General features: G+C 44.1%; 1 protein-coding gene and 1 non-coding gene across 2 annotated transcripts in view; both read left to right on the top strand.

Annotated features, from left to right (window-relative positions):
• LOC126473706 (troponin C, isoallergen Bla g 6.0101-like) overlaps positions 1–20,209 on the top strand; it is a 115,911-nt gene that overhangs the window by 50,731 nt on the left and 44,971 nt on the right. The gene's annotated exons all lie outside the window — the stretch shown is intronic.
• Trnaa-agc (transfer RNA alanine (anticodon AGC)) lies at positions 5,735–5,807 on the top strand. The gene has a single exon. It is a non-coding gene; the product is annotated as a tRNA-Ala (tRNA).

Genomic DNA, 20,209 nt, shown 5'->3' with positions numbered 1-20,209 from the left:
ATAAGTCGGGGGGTTGCGCAGGCCAGTCCACTCGCCGAATATCCTCTCGTTTCCAGAGCTCCCCCACGTGTGCTGTTCGGTGCAGTCATGCATTGTCATCCATAAAAATGAAGTCAGGTGCGGATGCACCCCTGAACCGACGCACATGTGGAGGAGTAGAGTGTCACAATAACCTCGACCAGTCAGTGAGAGCAGACGTTCAAATATTTCGAGGTCAGGACGACGATGCAAAATTATGCCGTTCCACGTCATGACACCCGGAGCAGCAAAACGATCTTGTTTGACAATGCTGCACTTACCCTCATACGTCGGGAGGTGGGAACACGTAATCCAGACAGGAATACAGTCAAACGTAAATAACACACCCAGGAAAGTAGTATCACACGAAAGTTGTGAACAAATCAATGGGGATTTACAGAAAATAAATGCGTGGTGTAATGGCCCGCAGTTATCTCTCAATATTAATAAGTTCAGCTAATGCGTATAACAAAGGGAAAATCTTCATTAATGTACGAGTACAGAATAAATGCCCAGTATTTGGAAGCGGTAACGCACGTCAAGTATCTGGGTGTGACTATTCGAAATGATCTCAAATGGAATGATCAGACTACACAAGTAACGGGTAAGGCGAACTCTAGATTGCGGTGTATTGGCAGAATTCTGAAGCGATGCTGTCCCTCAACAAAGAAAATTGCTTACAATACTTTAGTTCGTCCAGACTTAAGAGTATTGTTCCTCAGTATGCGACCCTTACCAGTTCGGTCTAATTCAAGAGACTGAGAAGGTCCAAAGAAGAGCGGCAAGATTCGTTACTGGTACGTTTGGCCATCGCGAGAGCGTTACGAAGCTCACAGAAAGTTTGAAGTGGGACACACCTAAAGATTCACGACAAGCTAAACGGAAGAGGCTACTCACTAGATTCCAAACTCTTATCTTCGCCGAGGATTTAGAGCCATCAACTTTCATATCGCGCCATGACCACCATTCAAAGATTATTCAAAGGGAAATAAGAGCTCGTACTGAGGTGTTCAGACAGTAGTTTCTCCCTCGCGCGTTCCGCGAGTGAAACAGAGGGGGAAATATGACTTTCGAGCGAATAGTGCCCCCCACCACACACGGCTTGGTGGCTAGCGGAGGATATTTGTAGATGTAGGCCGGCCTTCTGTAATGTCCAGGTGACCATCATGAATCGCCGTGACTTCAGTGTAATTATTGTTTATGAATAAAAGTGTCATTTCTGCCCGTTTCGTAGTCCGTTTCTTTCAGTTACCCTCTGTACTATATTGCAGCAGTTCTTTTTGTGTATGGTCCAAGTTTCATAGAGCTATATTACTTGGCAGTGACGCCTAATGCAAAAGTTACTTTCGTCCTTAAGTTAGGAGCACCAGTCTAAATCTGATAAATCTGAAGTACAGAGGAGCTGATTGTAGAGGGAGAAAAGGTGAGGCCGCCAGTCGTTTCGACATTTTGCCCTAAAACCGAGTGAAACCGGTCTGACACCTTCATCTGATCCATGAGACTGGAACTGTTCTCGATTTGTTGCTGGGACAATATGTTCCACACAACGGTAAGTAATGCTAGTGTAGGAAAGTGTGTGTATGGTAGCATAGTTGATCACTGGTCATGTTCGAGACATTACTCGATATGTGTGATGACATGGCATCAGGCAGGCGAATGCAACATACACTGAAGCGCCAAACAAACTGGTATAGGCATGCGTATTCAAATACAGAGACATGTAAACAGGCAGAATACGGCGCTGCAGTCGGCAACGCCTTTATAAGACAAGAAGTTAGATCGGTTACTGCTGCTTCAATGGCAGCTTATCAAGATTTAAGTGAGTTTGAACGTGGTGTTATAGTTGGCGCACCAGCTATGGGACACAGCATCTCCGACACAGCGATGTTGTGGGGATTTTCCCCCACGACCATTTCACGAGTTTACCGTGAATATCAGGTATCCGGTAAAACATCAAACCTCCGACATCGCTGCGGCCGGAAAAACATCTGCAAGAACGGGACCAACGGCCACAGAAGAGCATCGTTCAACGTGACAGAAGTGCATCCCTTCCGCAAATAGATGCATATTTCAATTCTGGGCCATCATCAAAAAGTGTAAGCGTGTGAACCATTCAACGAAACATCACCGATGTGGGCTTTCGGAGAAGAAGGCCCACTCGTGTAACCCTGATGACGGCGCAACACATAGCTTTGTGCCTCGCCTGAGACCATCAACACCGACATTGACGACTGGAAACATGTTACTTGGCCGGACGAGTCTCGTATCAAATTGTATCGAGCGGATGGACGTGTACGGGTATGGAGGCAACCTCATGAATCCATGGAACCTGCATGTCAGCAGGGGACCGTTCAAGCTGGTGGAGCGTGTGTAGGTGGAGTGATATGGGATTCCTGATACGTTAGGCAGGTGTAGCATTTTCTTTTGTCTCTTCAGTGTATATAAAACCATATGATATTTCCTTCCGACACCGTACAAAGCACACAAACTTTCTCACAGCAAAATATGATCGCACTGAAATTACCTAGTAAAGACTACAACAAAGCCAACAGCTAAATTAAATGAAATAAATATCGAAATAAAACACTGTTATAAACTCCATTTGCATGTGCAACTGTGTACTGCTATCAAATTACCAAATATATTGAGATTTAATCCTATTAGGGCGTTCAGTTAGATTCTAAAATTGTGTGGATTCTATTGGCTGTTTTGCAATTAATTCTAACTGTCGAAAACTATCTCTACATCTACATCTACATTTACATCTACATCTACATTTATACTCCGCAAGCCACCCAACGGTGTGTGGCGGAGGGCACTTTACGTGTCACTGTCATTACCTCCCTTTCCTGTTCCAGTCGCGTATGGTTCGCGGGAAGAACGACTGTCTGAAAGCCTCCGTGCGCGCTCTAATCTCTCTAATTTTACATTCGTGATCTCCTCGGGAGGTATAAGTAGGGGGAAGCAATATATTCGATACCTCATCCAGAAACGCACCCTCTCGAAACCTGGCGAGCAAGCTACACGGCGATGCAGAGCACCTCTCTTGCAGAGTCTGCCACTTGAGTTTGCTAAACATCTCCGTAACGCTATCACGCTTACCAAATAACCCTGTGACGAAACGCGCCGCTCTTCTTTGGATCTTCTCTATCGCCTCCGTCAACCCGATCTGGTACGGATCCCACACTGATGAGCAATACTCAAGTATAGGTCGAACGAGTGTTTTGTAAGCCACCTCCTTTGTTGATGGACTACATTTTCTAAGGACTCTCCCAAAGAATCTCAACCTGGTACCCGCCTTACCAACAATTAGTTTTATATGATCATTCCACTTCAAATCGTTCCGCACGCATACACCCAGATATTTTATAGAAGTAACTACCACCAGTGTTTGTTCCGCTATCATATAATCATACAATAAAGGATCCTTCTTTCTATGTATTCGCAATGCATTACATTTGTCTGTACTTCCTTTTATTCGGAAAACGATTATTTATCATCGGTGCTAACTACGCTCGGTCATATACAGGATGGGTACACTGCTGATTGACTACCAAATTGTGATCTACCTGCCGGCCGGGGTGGTCTAGCGGTTCTAGGCGTGCAGTCCGGAACCGCGCGACTGCTACGGTCGCAGGTTCGAATCCTGTCTCGGGCATGGATGTGTGTGATGTCCTTAGGTTAGTTAGGTTTAAGTAGTTCTAAGTCCTAGGGGACTGATGACCTAAGATGTTTAGTTCCATAGTGCTCAGAGCCATTTGAACATCTGACAGTATTTGCGAACATATGTCCTCAAATTCCTTTCGCTTCTCTGGTCTGTGCCCTCACGATGATTCCCAGCCACAGTGGCTAAGATTTCTTCATAAACGTAATTAAACGTTTAATTCTACTACATTTCATTACATTCACAAACTATCTGTTAATCGCACTCCCAATAGAAACTGACTGTTCGCTATTCAGCCCTATGATGTTACCAATCTTTAACTTGCAGAGGAAAGTAAATCTATTGTGGATTCAACCAAGTGGTCGTATCTGGCTGTAGCATAATTTTCCTCAAACTGTTTTCTAAGGAGAGAAATTATATTCTGATAGGAAACCTAAAAAATTCGGTTTCATATCTTTGTATACAGTTTAATTTTTCACATTAAAGCAACAATGAATCTTCTGTTGGACCCTGCTGAGATATGAAAACACGTCAGTGTTGAATGAAATGTCACTGTGGAGCAGAAGACCTCTCGAAAAGAATAATGTTGGTCTTAGGTCGCGCATATAACTGGCACCCACTACATAGAAAAATCGATTTAGGGTTAGGCGACTCTGTGACAGTTATCGCTTCAGTTATATGAATGCATGGTTTCACAACGATATGTGCTGACAAAATTCACTCGCGCTTCCAGCCGCGTCAAGTGGTTTAAAATCCAGGAGCTTTCGGCCGAGTACTTCTCGGCCATCGTCAAGTGGTGACTGTTTTTTAGTAGCTGCTATCGTCATTATACAGCCACGCTGCCTTCTGTGACGTCATTGGTGGCCGCTCCAACGCTAGACAAGGTAATGTCTCCGTCGCACGCCCATGATAAAGACGGTCGCCTACAGCTCACCACACGGATTAGGATCCGGCTGTCGTTAGGTTGAAACGGGCGCTGAGGGCGCGAAACGAAAACATTACCTTGAATCGCGTTGGAGCAGACATCTGTGGCGTCACAGAAGGCAGCGCGGCAATGTGAGGGCGGCAACAGCAACCACAAAACAGTCACCACTTGACGATGGCCGAGGAATATTCGGCCGAAAGCTCGTGGATTTACACCATTCGACTCATCTGGTAGCCCGAGAATTTTATCAGCGTTTCAATTGTCTGATAGTTAATATTCAAATGATATTCATAAAATATGACGTGCTAGACATACGATCATACAGCGCGAGGCGGAAAAGCGTAATACACCCAGGAGTATTGCAGAATGTGATTGGTTTGGTTGTCCAGGTGTTATACTGTGGGGGAGACAAAATGTTGCATGGGAGTACTGGCTTTGAAATTGTTGAACACGGTACACTGACCTGTCAACTTTATAGTGACACTATACTCCTTCCTCATGTGCTTCTTTTAGGATGTGTATACGGCCGTGATTACATTTTCATGGATGACAATGCGTGATCGCACCGAACTGCGCAGGTGGACGAGTTCTTAGAACGAGAAGGTATTCGGCGAATGGACTGGCCTGTCCATTCCCCCGACTTAAATCCCATCGAGCACGTGTGGGATGCGTTGGGGAGACATACTGCAGCGCGTCCGCATGCACGAATGATCATTCACCATAATGATCGAAGCAGACGAAACGAATTAAAATTTCTGCTGCGGCTGGGACTCGAACGCGGGTCTGCTTGCTTGCTAACCATTACACTACCACAGCACAACGGTCAACACTGCAGCCCGAACTATCTAAGCTGAGTGCCCTCCACAACACAAACTTCAATTCATTTCCCCTTATATATTGTCACTACTGCCAGGGCTCTCTGATATTGGCAAACACCCCAGCATTGGACGTAATGGGACGTCCTTGTACCATTGGTGATCTCATACATCTTATAATTACGTCCAATGCTGCGGTGCCTGCCAATATCGGAGAGCCCTGGCAGTAGTGACAATATATAAGGGGAAATGAATTGAAGTTTGTGTTGTGGAGGGTACTCAGGTAGCTCGTGTAGCAATGTTGACCGTTTTGCTGTGGTAGTGTAATGGTTAGCATTTCTGCCTAGCAAGCAAGACGACCCGGGTTCGAGTCCCAGCCACAGCACAAATTTTAATTCGTTTCGTCTCCTTCGCTCATTATCATAGATAATAAACAGAGACTTAAATGTCTCTGGGAAACATTTAAATATAACATCGTCCTTCAGTTGTCAACCGCGTTGGTGCAAGGAATCGAACGCCCTACCGCAAGATATCTTCACCAACTTTGTGGTCAGCATGGGAACACGTCCGTGGTGATCACACACCCTACTGAAGACCATGTCCAACGGACCATCAAAAATCGCCCTGACTTCACTGTAATTATTGTCTTTGCATAAAAAACTGTCGTTGCTGTGGCCGAGCGGTTCTAGGCGCTTCAGTCCGGAACCGCGCTGCTGCTACGGTCACATGTTCGAATCCTGCTTCGGCAATGGATGTTGTTCATGTCCTTCGGTTAGTTAGGTTTAAATAGTTCTAAGTCTAGGGGACTGATGACCTCAGATGTTAAGTGACATAGTGATTTGAACCATTTTAAAGCTGTCGTTTGTGTTCGTCTCACTGCGTATTCCTTTCAGTTACTTTCTGTATTATACTGTAGCAATTCTTTCTATGTATGATCCAAGTTTTACTCAGCTCTGTAACTTGGCAGTGACAAACTACGCGAAAATTGCATTCGTCCTCAAGTTTTGCGCGGCAATGTATTAGCAGCTGGGCACTTTACGTGTTTCCGGACGATCAAAGATGGTCACAGAATCTCAACGTAGTGAGACGTATGTTACCGGCAAAGGGGAATTTCCAACTACCGCCCTCCTGGTGATAGACAAGAAGTCGAAAGGCAGACTGTAAAGTGAGATACCTCAAGATGGATCTACAATTATATGTAGGACACATCAATACTGCTGAAAGATTAATTTGCTTATCTCACGATATCTTAATCAATACGGGAGGAATACTTATCGATCTATTAGTAGATGGTAACGGTAGTCAACACAACAAGATGATTACGTTAATGTCTGAAAAGCAAGAGCACGACAATTCAATTGACTACCATGGCGAATATATTACATACGCGGAACATTGAAAAAAGAAAACTTTCTCACTAATATCTATTACATCTTACTTTGAAGTATTGTCTCAAAATTAATTATTCCTGAATTAAGATACATGAAATGTTTGTGAATCTGTTTATGCTATAAGATGTAAGTATTTTTTTGTTTGTGGTTTCCAGGAAATGAGTGATCCAACTAAAAAAAAAAAAAAAAAAAACAGATAAGTTCGAACTCCGTCTATCACCGCTCGGCGATGTCATGTTCCGCTAATACGGCAGGTGTCACTGAGAAGGCATACGTGCTACCCATAGGCGGTTTAAGTCTATTGCATAGCACGTGGAGCACGATTTACGGGCCCTGCGCTTTCAATTTTTTCTGCGAAAATTAACCATTAGAATGCCTGAAATTAAAATATGAGACTGATTAGGATTGCGTGTGCTAGAGTGAGCAGTATTTTAAAAGCACTGGATACAATAGATAACTGTCATAAAACTGATAATATTTTCGTGCGACTGAAGCACACATTCTACATATACGGGTTCGAATCCCGGTTCCGCACACAATGTTGTAGAATTTTAGAACCTGTTTTTTGCTCGAATATCATGTCGTTTTTGGAAACGCAGAATCTACTCTGTAGGAATCGACATGGATTCCGGAAACAGCGATCGTGTGAGACCCAACTCGCTTTATTTGCTCGTGACACCCAGAAAATATTAGATACAGGCTCCCAGGTAGATGCTATTTTTCTTGACTTCCGGAAGGCGTTCGATACAGTTCCGCACTGTCGCCTGATAAACAAAGTAAGAGCCTACGGAATATCAGACCAGCTGTGTGGCTGGATTGAAGAGTTTTTAGCAAACAGAACACAGCATGTTGTTATCAATGGAGAGACGTCTACAGACGTTAAAGTAACGTCTGACGTGCCACAGGGGAGTGTTATGGGACCATTGCTTTTCACAATATATATAAATGACCTAGTAGATAGTGTCGGAAGTTCCATGCGGCTTTTCGCGGATGATGCCGTAGTATACAGAGAAGTTGCAGCATTAGAAGATTGTAGCGAAATGCAGGAAGATCTGCAGCGGATAGGCACTTGGTGCAGGGAGTGGCAACTGACCCTTAAGATAGACAAATGTAATGTATTGCGAATACATAGAAAGAAGGATCCTTTATTGTATGATTATATGATAGCGGAACAAACACTGGTAGCAGTTACTTCTGTAAAATATCTGGGAGTATGCGTGCGGAACGATTTGAAGTGGAATTTGTGGTGTCACCGCCAGACACCACACTTGCTAGGTGGTAGCCTTTAAATCGGCCGCGGTCCGTTAGTATACGTCGCACCCGCGTGTCGCCACTGTCAGTGATAGCAGACCGAGCGCCACCACACGGCAGGTCTAGAGAGACGTACTAGCACTCGCCCCAGTTGTACAGCCGACTTTGCTAGCGACGCCAAACTGACAAATTACGCTCTCATTTGCCGAGACGATAGTTAGCATAGCCTTCAGCTACATTGGCTACGACCTAGCAAGGCGCCATTACCAGTATATAAAAATGGAGACTATATCTCTACAAGAGCGATGTACACCGATTATGGATTAAAGTTAAGTATTACAATATTTTCGTACTTTATTGCATTTCTCAAGACATTGTCCTGTTCCAGACCTCACGCCGGTCTGCGTGTATTTAGACGCGTGCATTTCGGCCTCCTGTAGCGACACGGTGTTGGCTGTTGAGAGTTTAATGTATTTCATAACAGCTGTAGTCACCGCAGTGCCTCGCCCTTCGGACATGCATGCATGTCGGAAGGAACAATTGCAGGGTAATTCGGAATAACACAGGCACTGCAAAATCGTATTGTGAATTATTAGTCACAACATTGTAATTTAGTTTAATTATGGTGTACTGACATTGTTCTGTCTGTCGTTCAACAGTGTACCATGTATTTATAATCTTAATATTTGCGTAATTAATTGCTGACAGGACGAGCGTATTTCTGAATACTTTACTGATTTTCCTTAAAATATCACAGCATTTCTTTGTAGCATGTAAGTAACGTCTGACCTTGGCTTGTTCTGGCCTTTATATAAATTTCCCTTTTGCTTTTACATGAAATTTTAATCCCTTTCGCTATCCATAGGCGTACTTGTCATTTAACAGTCTTTCTGAATAACATTCTGATAAAGCTACTTTCCGATAGTTACACAGATTTACTATGGAATATACTGAAATTCACATCAGCACCTCTTTCTATATATAGCTTCCATTTAACGTATTCTTAAAACATTGTATCCTGGTATCACTAATAAGCATCACTGCTTTATATGAACGTGCTATATTGTTTATCTCCATTAATTCTACATGTGATCCGACAGTTCATCACAGCTGGGTGCACATCAATTGTTTCAGCCTGAGCACTGACTATAAAAATGATATCAGAGTCCCGCTACCTTGCAGTATATGAGTTGGAGAATTCACTCCTGAAACCAGACTGGAGCAGCCAAATAATGATCCCACTTTATTGTTGCTGTCCAAATCTTTTACGAAATTCACATTCAAATCGCCCTAACTTACTGTTTCTTCTTTGACAAATAGCTCAATAATGCATCTAGATTTCTCATAAATAACTGACAGGTTCCTAGAGATCCGTGTTCTGTTACAAATGCGAGAAAAGCAATCTGCTGTGCAAAGTTACAAGCACATGCCTCTAGGATCTAATCTATACGGAAACTGCTTGTTTCAATAATTTTGCCTTTGTGTCAAACTTTTGAACGTGTTGCAGCTCCTCCTTTGTCGACATTAACTCTGCACGAGAATTGTACTAGCCTTCAATCCCTGATATTTAACTTCTGTAGCCCTACGGTTACATGGTGTCATGTTTATGTTGTTGACAATGTTGGGCCGGCCGGTGTGGCCGAGTGGTTCTAGGCGCTTCAGTCTGAAACCGCGCGACCGCTACGGTCGCAGGTTCGAATCCTGCCTCGGGCATGGATGTGTGTCATGTCCTTAGGTTGGTTAGGTTTAAGTAGTTCTAAGTTCTAGGGGACTGATGACCTCAGATGTTGTGTCCCATATTGCTCAGACCCATTTTTTTGACAATGTTGGCCGAAAAATCGTCTGTATACCTGCATTCGCAGCATATAACTTATACCGTTCTGCGAACCAGTCCAACAGCAAGAATAGTCCCAGAAAGTGACACCTATCTGTTTGGATTGTCATTAGTGATAATCTAGCTCACTTAGGCTTCGTTTGCGACGCTGATTTACGTCCATTTCAATAATCTCGAGTTCAGCCACGAAGTTTCTTTGCAATTTGTTCGTTTACCATGTTTCAACGCATATATGTAACGTTTTCACGGCTGATTTAATGTTTAACACGTTCAGATGCATGAGTGTCCTCGTTTTCTCCTACCTAAGGTCGCATTGTTACGTTTTCAGCGTCCATCACTGAGCGCACCGTATATTTTACTTTCCTAAGTGGTGTGACGTTACGTTCTAGTGTACAGTATAGTCCTATACAGCGTGTCGCGATATATTTTGTTGCATCCAGAAGCCTAAAATTTACAACTGTATAAAACGACGCGTTTTTCTTTTTAGTGTGAGCCATAGCAATTCATAATCAATTCGGCGATAGTCTACACCCACAACGGCAAGCAACTCTCAGCCATGTCGCCCTTAATTCGAGCGACAGTAAAAATGTGTAACGGTGCTTACCTGAGTCTTCTACTTAATGAAAACAGATTATGGCACATGTTAGTGTGTGCTCAGCCTAAACAGATACTGGCTCAACAACTTATTTCAGTTTTACGATGGAAAGGCTTATGATTCACAAACAGCGATTGTTTCCTGCTATGTGAGCGGAGGTAAAAAAAAATCGACTATTACAGGTGGTTTTAGTGTCGTAAGTAGTGTTATTCAATTTGTTGCTCGCATAACAAAGATTCGAAAATGAGGTTAGTACTTACATTAGCGAAATAGTATTTTATTAGACGTCACCTTCAAATGTTATACGGAAATAAAGTAATAAGTTTAAAAAATAAATGCGCACATACAGGTGGACAGAGTCCCCGAAAGTCGATGAGTGGCGGAGGACTCACTTTAGACGTTTTCGGTGCCGCCTGCACCTGCTGCCTTACATGTCTGCAGCCAATGTGACCACAGCCTCAAGACGTCTTTCTGCCGTTAGAATACTTTGAGGACAGTAGCAGTCTAGGATTTTCACTTTTTAACGGCCGTACATGCTGCTATGTCCAATAAAAGTTCGCAGCCGGAACCTCTAATCACATATGAATAGTTCCATGCGAACAAATGAGTGAGCATGCATCAGTTAACCTGTCTTTGTGATAAGAAATTAAGAGACGTTAAAAGCAACTGCTGTGCCTCCTTCGCTGAAATTAGTCTGTGTCCATGTAGTAGACTGCAAAGAAACTAAATTTCTGCGTGTGTATGCTTGCCGTTCAGTCTCTTTCGGTTCGAAAGGGAATTCGATGTTCCAGTTGTACTCAGAAGCTTTAGGTGCCACTGTGATGGGGATACGTTATTCTTAGTTTGCCAATTATCAGACTTTAAAACTGTACGTGAGGTTCCTCAACAAAATGCATGAAACAATATGCAGAACCACAATAGGCAAATTTGGCGAAAACAATCTTCAGAATCACATTCTTGAGCTGCAAAATCGAATGACAACTGATTCACATTCCTGAATTCAGGAATATGTCCGGCAGTATTGTATCCAGCCGCTTGCCAGGAACATTAAAGCATAGGCTGATACAATGGAACAGATGTTTTATATTGCCAGAATAAATATACACCCATAGGTACGTAATTTGTTGCTTTTGCTGGAATGATCATGCATCCAACGTCTTTATCCGTATTGAAACATTTACTATTGTTGTGTTCTGATGAGCACTCCAGTAATCACAGAGTAGTACACACTTCTGATTATTTGTGCCATTGTCAATAACAATATTCACGAAAAATGCTTTTAAATGGTCTTTTGACATTTTGCAACTTTTACTAGCCTCGAAATGTATGTTTGGTGGAAGACTGTTTTCAGTAGCCTTTTTAACTTTCAAGCCGAGTTTTTTCTTGAAGACATACAGTTCTTTTGCCAGGTGCTCACTCACGGAAAGCCTAACATCTATTGTATAACTGTTAGTTGTATTGTGTTGAGACTGGACCAAGGCAACCGTAGATTTTTTTCCACTTTTTCAGATACTGTGGCACCAGAAGTTAGTTTATAATTAAATCCAATTCGATCAATGTTCTAAATGCAGTGTTGCTGTACCTGAAAACTTGTTGTTCCCTGGTTTACTTCTTCGACAAAACGGGTCCTAGACTGGTGAATATCTTGGCCTTCCTGTACATCTCTGGCTGTCATGAAAGCACTGATATGCCTACTCCACACTCTGTATTATTTTTTGAGACGTGCTACGAAAGCTGCAAAGCAGTTAACGTCGTTTGCTGAATATCTCTTACTTTTTGGATTCCCAAAATTTCAGTTGCCAGTAATGGACATATTTTCCTTCATTTCTTGTCAGAATTGAATAGAATGTGTTGTTTTATCTCCAGTTCTTTGATTGCCTTCGTTTCCTCGAAACGAATGTTCATTACATTTCTTCATTTCTCCACATAATCAAATATTACTTTGATGTTCGATGTGCTTTTTGTAGATGGAAGTCTTTTCAATATCGAGTTGTACGTCGCAGCTTTACGTGGTGGTGAATGATAATCATCATAAATACGTTCAAGACGCTATTCCGAAAATTTCTTTTAAATACAAACAGTACTGCATTTCTTTTCTGCTGAAGGTTAATAGTCACCAGAACTGTTAGCTTCTCTTCGACGAGTAATGTTCCGACCACTACCACTAGCCTCACAACCTTGAACACTACTGATCGCGTTATCGTCCGTAAAGCCATTTTCTTCATCCACTAACCTATCCTATTCAATGCGATTTCAGCTGTTGTTGTTATGGTCTTCAGTCCTGAGACTGGTTTGATGCAGCTCTCCATGCTACTCTATCCTGTGCAAGCTTCTTCATCTCCCAGTACCTACTGCAATCTACATCCTTCTGAATCTGCTTAGTGTATTCATCTCTTGGTCTCCCTCTACGATTTTTAACCTCCACACTGCCCTCCAATGCTAAATTTGTGATCCCTCGATGCCTCAAAACATGTCCTACCAACCGATCCCTTCTTCTAGTCAAGTTGAGCCACAAACTTCTCCCCAATCCTGTTCAATACCTCCTCATTAGTTACGTGATCTACCCACCTTATCTTCAGCATTCTTCTGTAGCACCACATTTCGAAAGCTTCTATTCTCTTCTTGTCCAAACTAATTATCGTCCATGTTTCACTTCCATACATGGCTACACTCCATACAAATACTTTCAGAAACGACTTCCTGACACTTAAATCTATACTCGATGTTAACAACTTCCTCTCCTTCAGAAACGATTTCCTTGCCATTGCCAGTCTACATTTTATATCCTCTCTACTTCGACCATCATCAGTTATTTTACTCCCTAAATAGCAAAACTCCTTTACTAAGTTAAGTGTCTCATTTCCTAATCTAATCCCCTCAGCATCACCCGATCTAATTTGACTACATTCCATTATCCTCGTTTTGCTTTTGTTGATGTTAATCTTATATCCTCCTTTCAAGACACTGTCCATTCCGTTCAACTGCTCTTCCAAGTCCTTTGCTGTCTCTGACAGAATTACAATGTCATCGGCGAAACTCAAAGTTTTTACTTCTTCTCCATGAATTTTAATACCTACTCCGAATTTTTCTTTTGTTTCCTTTACTGCTTGTTCAATATACAGATTGAATAACATCGGGGAGAGGCTACAACCCTGTCTCACTCCTTTCCCAACCACTGCTTCCCTTTCATGTCCCTCGACTCTTATAACTGCCATCTGGTTTCTGTACAAATTGTAAATAGCCTTTCGCTCCCTGTATTTTACCCCTGCCACCTTCAGAATTTGAAAGAGAGTATTCCAGTTAACATTGTCAAAAGCTTTCTCTATGTCTACAAATGCTAGAAACGTAGGTTTGCCTTTTCTTAATCTTTCTTCTAAGATAAGTCGTAAGGTTAGTATTGCCTCACGTGTTCCAATATTTCTACGGAATCCAAACTGATCTTCCCCGAGGTCCGCTTCTACCAGTTTTTCCATTCGTCTGTAAAGAATTCGTGTTAGTATTTTGCAGCTGTGACTTATTAAACTGATAGTTCGGTAATTTTCACATCTGTCAACACCTGCTTTCTTTGGGATCGGAATTATTATATTCTTCTTGAAGTCTGAGGGTATTTCGCCTGTCTCATACATCTTGCTCACCAGATGGTAGAGTTTTGTCATGACTGGCTCTCCCAAGGCCATCAGTAGTTCTAATGGAATGTTGTCTACTCCCGGGGCCTTGTTTCGACACTGCTCTGTCAAACTCTTCACGCAGTATCTTATCTCCCATTTCGTCTTCATCTACATCCTCTTCCATTTCCATAATATTGTCCTCAAGTACATCACCCTTGTATAAACCATCTATATACTCCTTCCACCTTTCTGCCTTCCCTTCTTTGCTTAGAACTGGGTTGCCATCTGAGCTTTTGATATTCATACAAGTAGTTCTCTTCTCTCCAAAGGTCTCTTTAATTTTCCTGTAGGCAGTATCTATCTTACCACTAGTGAGACAAGCATCTACATCCCTACATTTGTCCTCTAGCCATACCTGCTTAGCCATTTTGCACTTCCTGTCGATCTCATTTTTGAGACGATTGTATTCCTTTTTGCCTGCTTCATTTACTCCATTTTTTTATTTTCTCCTTTCATCAATTAAATTCAATATTTCTTCTGTTACCCAAGGATTTCTATTAGCCCTCGTCTTTTTACCTACTTGATCGTCTGCTGGCTTCACTACTTCATCCCTCAGAGCTACCCATTCTTCTTCTACTGTATTTCTTTCCCCCATTCCTGTCAATTGTTCCCTTATGCTCTCCCTGAAACTCTCTACAACCTCTGGTTCTTTCAGTTTATCGAGGTCCCATCTCCTTAAATTCCCACCTTTTTGCAGTTTCTTCAGTTTCAATCTGCAGTTCATAACCAATAGATTGTGGTCAGAATCCACATCTGCCCCTGGAAATGTCTTACAATTTAAAACCTGGTTCCTAAATCTCTGTCTTACCATTATGTAATCTATCTGATACCTTTTAGTATCTCCAGGATTCTTCCAGGTATACAACCTTCTTTTATGATTCTTGAACCAAGTGTTAGCTATGATTAAGTTATGCTCTGTGCAAAATTCTACAAGGCAGCTTCCTCTTTCATTTCTCCCCCCCCAATCCATATTCACCTAGTACGTTTCCTTCTCTCCCGTTTCCTACTGACGAATTCCAGTCACCCATGACTATTAAATTTTCGTCTCCCTTCACTACCTGAATAATTTCTTTTGTCTCGTCATACATTTCATCAATTTCTTCATCATCTGCAGAGCTAGTTGGCATATAAACTTGTACTACTGTAGTAGGCATGGGCTTTGTGTCTATCTTGGCCACAATAATGCGTTCACTATGCTGTTTGTAGTAGCTAACCCGCACTCCTATTTTTTTATTCATTATTAAACCTACTCCTGCATTACCCCTATTTGATTTTGTATTTATAACCCTGTAATCACCTGACCAAAAGTCTTGTTCCTCCTGCCACCGAACTACACTAATTCCCACTATATCTAACTTTAACCTATCCATTTCCCTCTTTAAATTTTCTAAACTACCTGCCCGATTAAGAGATCTTACATTCCACGCTCCGATCCGTAGAATGCCAGTTTTCTTTCTCCTGATAATGACGTCCCCTTGAGTAGTCCCCGCCTGGAGATCCGAATGGGGGACTATTTTACCTCCGGAATATTTTACCCAAGAGGACGCCATCATCATTTAATCATACAGTAAAGCTGCATGCCCTCGGGAAAAATTACGACTGTAGTTTCCCCTTGCTTTCAGCCGTTCGCGGTACCAGCACAGCAAGGCCGTTTTGGTTATTGTTACAAGGCCAGATCAGTCAATCATCCAGACTGTTGCCCCTGAAACTACTGAAAAGGCTGCTGCCCCTCTTCAGGAACCACACGTTTGTCTGTCCTCTCAACAGATACCCATCCGTTGTGGTTGCACCTACGGTACGGCTATCTGTATCGCTGAGGCACGCAAGCCTCCCCACCAACGGCAAGGTCCATGGTTCATGGGGGGAATTTCGGCTGAGTAGTCAAATTAATATTCATGTTTCTGAACAATTAGATCCACCAAAAGCATTGTCAAAGTGTCAAAAATATGTGTGAAACCATTTGTCCTACACCTTCCTTTGGATAACACCTTCTTAATTTAGATGCTACAAAATTTAAAATGTTCGAAACGCCAACGGTTCATTGTTGCTGTTTACGTACGACAGTACTGACACACGTATACTAAACATGTCGAGAAATTGCTGAGGTACACTACTGGCCATTAAAATTGCTACACCAAGAAGAAATGCAGATGATAAACTAGTATTCATTGCACAAATAAATTACAATAGTACTGACATGTGATTACATTTTCACACTATTTGGATGCATGGATCCTGAGAGATCAGTACCCACAACAATCACCTCCGGCCGTAATAACGGCTTTGTTACGCCGGGGCATTGTGTCAAAAGGAGCTTGGATGGCGTGTACAGGTACAGCTGCCCATGCAGCTTCAACACGATAAAAATGGAAATGTCGTGTGGCTAGGGCCTCCCGTCGGGTAGACCGTTCGCCTGGTGCAGGTCTTTCGATTTGACGCCACTTCGGCGACCTGCGTGTCGATGGGGATAATAGAGTTCATCAAGAGTAGTGACTGGCGTGTTGTGACGAGCCAGTTGCTCTGCCACCATTAACCAGACGTTCTCAGTTGGTGAGAGGTCAGGAGAATGTGCTGGCCAGGGCAGCAGTCGAACATTTTCTGTATCCAGAAAGGCCCGTACAGGACCTGCAACATGCGCTCGTGCATTATCCTGCTGAAATGTAGGGTTTCGCAGGGATCGAATGAAGGGTAGAGCCACGGGTCGTAACACATCTGAAATGTAACGTCCACTGTTCAAAGTGCCGTCAATGCGAACAAGAGGTGACCGATACGTGTAACCAATGGCGCCCCATACCATCACGCCGGGTGATACACCAGTATGGCGATGACGAATACACACTTCCAATGTGCATTCACCGCGATGTCGCCAAACACAGATGCGACCATCATGATGCTGTAAACAGAACCTGGATTCATCCGAAAACATGACATTTTGCCATTCGTGCACCCAGGTTCGTCGTCGGGTACACCATCGCAGGCGCTCCTCTCTGTGATGCAGCGTCAAGGGTAACCGCAGCCATGGACTCCGAGCTGATAGTCCATGTTGGTGCAAACGTCGTCGAACTGTTCGTGCAGATGGTTGTTGTCTTGCAAACGTCCCCATCTGTTGACTCAGAGATCGAGACGTGGTTGCACGATCCGTTACAGCCATGCGGATAAGATGCCTGTCATCTAGACTGCTAGTGATACGAGGCCGTTGGGATCCAGCACGACGTTCCGTATTACCGTCCTGAAGCCACCGATTCCATATTCTGCTAACAGTCATTGGATCTCGACCAACGCGAGCAGCAATGTCGCGATACGATAAACCGCAACAGCGATAGGCTACAATCCGGCCTTTATCAAAGTCGGAAACGTGGTGGTACGCATTTCTCCTCCTTACACGAGGCATCACAACAACGTTTCACCAGGCAACGCCGGTGAACTGCTGTTTGTGTATGAGAAATCGTTTGGAAACTTTCCTCATGTCAGCACGTTGTAGGTGTCGCCACTGGCGCCAACCATGTGTGAATGCTCTGAAAAGCTAATATTTCGATATCACAGCATTTTCTTCCTGTCGGTTAAATTTCGCGTCTGTAGCACGTTATCTTCGTGGTGTAGCAATTTTAATGGCCAGTAGTAGTGTAACAGATCAACTGCCATGTTAACCCTCCTCCTAGAAGATTGCAAGTGCTTTTGTGTACAAATCAAGAGCAATAAAATCGCACGGCGCCGCAGGCGTGGTTAGAGGTGTGAGATGCATCTGTGTACAAATGTTTGAATACAAATTCCTACTCGAGCCGAGAAACGCCCCCTGTTAGTAACGGCATGGCTACTATTATTTCGCTCTTTAATATTTCATAGTCCAGGTACTTTTCCGTGAAACTGGTACACTGTAACGTGTCGGGATACCGCCTGCTCGGATATTCATCCACCTTAGTCGTTTCCAACAGCGGGCTCTGAATATAATCGCACGCGCAGAGGAGGGGACACGGGTTTCGGTGCCAGGAACAAGACAACAGCTATATGCTGGCAGCCGCCGCACAGCCCTGCGCTCTCATATTTATTTTAGGGGAATGTTTAAATAGACGAACAAAGAGCTCGTTCAGACTCACATTCTTGAGGGAGTCTACTTTCCGGGATGTTTTCGTACCGCTTGTCGCAACGTTCCGAAGGTCGACACCGAAGCGACTGCCGTTACCCGAGATACGGCACAAGAACGGAAATGCGCATTTTGGTTGTTTTGATAGACATTCTGCGACATAGTAGATGACACCCTCTCTGGACTATTTAGATCTTAGGGGGAGACAGCCGTGACAAAAGTATTCCATCTGCTGTGCAAGATGTAAGAGACAACCGAAATATCCCTGATTTTAAGGAGAGTACAATAAATCCAATACTCGCCTGTTATTCAGAAGCTATTCAGAGTGATCAACTTTGGCTGAAATTAATTGCAAATCAGAGAAAAATTTTCACTTTTACACTGATAATCGGGATAAGCTACTTTTTTTTTTTAATTTTGAGGGTCGTGGATGAATTACACTCCTGGAAATGGAAAAAAGAACACATTGACACCGGTGTATCAGACCCACCATACTTGCTCCGGACACTGCGAGAGGGCTGTACAAGCAATGATCACACGCACGGCACAGCGGACACACCAGGAACCGCGGTGTTGGCCGTCGAATGGCGCTAGCTGCGCAGCATTTGTGCACCGCCGCCGTCAGTGTCAGCCAGTTTGCCGTGGCATACGGAGCTCCATCGCAGTCTTTAACACTGGTAGCATGCCGCGACACCGTGGACATGAACCGTATGTGCAGTTGACGGACTTTGAGCGAGGGCGTATAGTGGGCATGCGGGAGGCCGGGTGGACGTACCGCCGAATTGCTCAACACGTGGGGCGTGAGGTCTCCACAGTACATCGATGTTGTCGCCAGTGGTCGGCGGAAGGTGCACGTGCCCGACGACCTGGGACCGGACCGCAGCGACGCACGGATGCACGCCAAGACCGTAGGATCCCACCGCCCCTTCCCAGCAAATTAGGGACACTGTTGCTCCTGGGGTATCGGCGAGGACCATTCGCAACCGTCTCCATGAAGCTGGGCTACGGTCCCGCACACCGTTAGGCCGTCTTCCGCTCACGCCCCAACATCGTGCAGCCCGCCTCCAGTGGTGTCGCGACAGGCGTGAATGGAGGGACGAATGGAGACGTGTCGTCTTCAGCGATGAGAGTCGCTTCTGCCTTGGTGCCAATGATGGTCGTATGCGTGTTTGGCGCCGTGCAGGTGAGCGCCACAATCAGGACTGCATACGACCGAGGCACACAGGGCCAACACCCGGCATCATGGTGTGGGGAGCGATCTCCTACACTGGCCGTACACCACTGGTGATCGTCGAGGGGACACTGAATAGTGCACGGTACATCCAAACCGTCATCGAACCCATCGTTCTACCATTCCTAGACCGGCAAGGGAACTTGCTGTTCCAACAGGACAATGCACGTCCGCATGTATCCCGTGCCACCCAACGTGCTCTAGAAGGTGTAAGTCAACTACCCTGGCCAGCCGGATCTGTCCCCCATTGAGCATGTTTGGGACTGGATGAAGCGTCGTCTCACGCGGTCTGCACGTCCAGCACGAACGCTGGTCCAACTGAGGCGCCAGGTGGAAATGGCATGGCAAGCCGTTCCACAGGACTACATCCAGCATCTCTACGATCGTCTCCATGGGAGAATAGCAGCCTGCATTGCTGCGAAAGGTGGATATACACTGTACTAGTGCCGACATTGTGCATGCTCTGTTGCCTGTGTCTATGTGCCTGTGGTTCTGTCAGTGTGATCATGTGATGTATCTGACCCCAGGAATGTGTCAATAAAGTTTCCCCTTCCTGGGACAATGAATTCACGGTGTTCTTATTTCAATTTCCAGGAGTGTATATGGATAGATAGTCAAGGGATTTATCTTACTTACTTTCAGTATGGTGGGAATTTAAGGAGATGGGGCCTGGATAGACTGACTAAACCAGAGGTCGTACAGAGTTTCAGGGAGAGCATAAGGGAACAATTGACAG

Source organism: Schistocerca serialis, chromosome 4, assembly GCF_023864345.2.
Source record: "Schistocerca serialis cubense isolate TAMUIC-IGC-003099 chromosome 4, iqSchSeri2.2, whole genome shotgun sequence".
Taxonomy (NCBI): Eukaryota; Metazoa; Arthropoda; class Insecta; order Orthoptera; family Acrididae; genus Schistocerca; species Schistocerca serialis.
The sequence above is the reverse complement of the archived record's forward strand: the minus strand, read 5'-3'. Positions and strand labels throughout refer to the sequence as shown.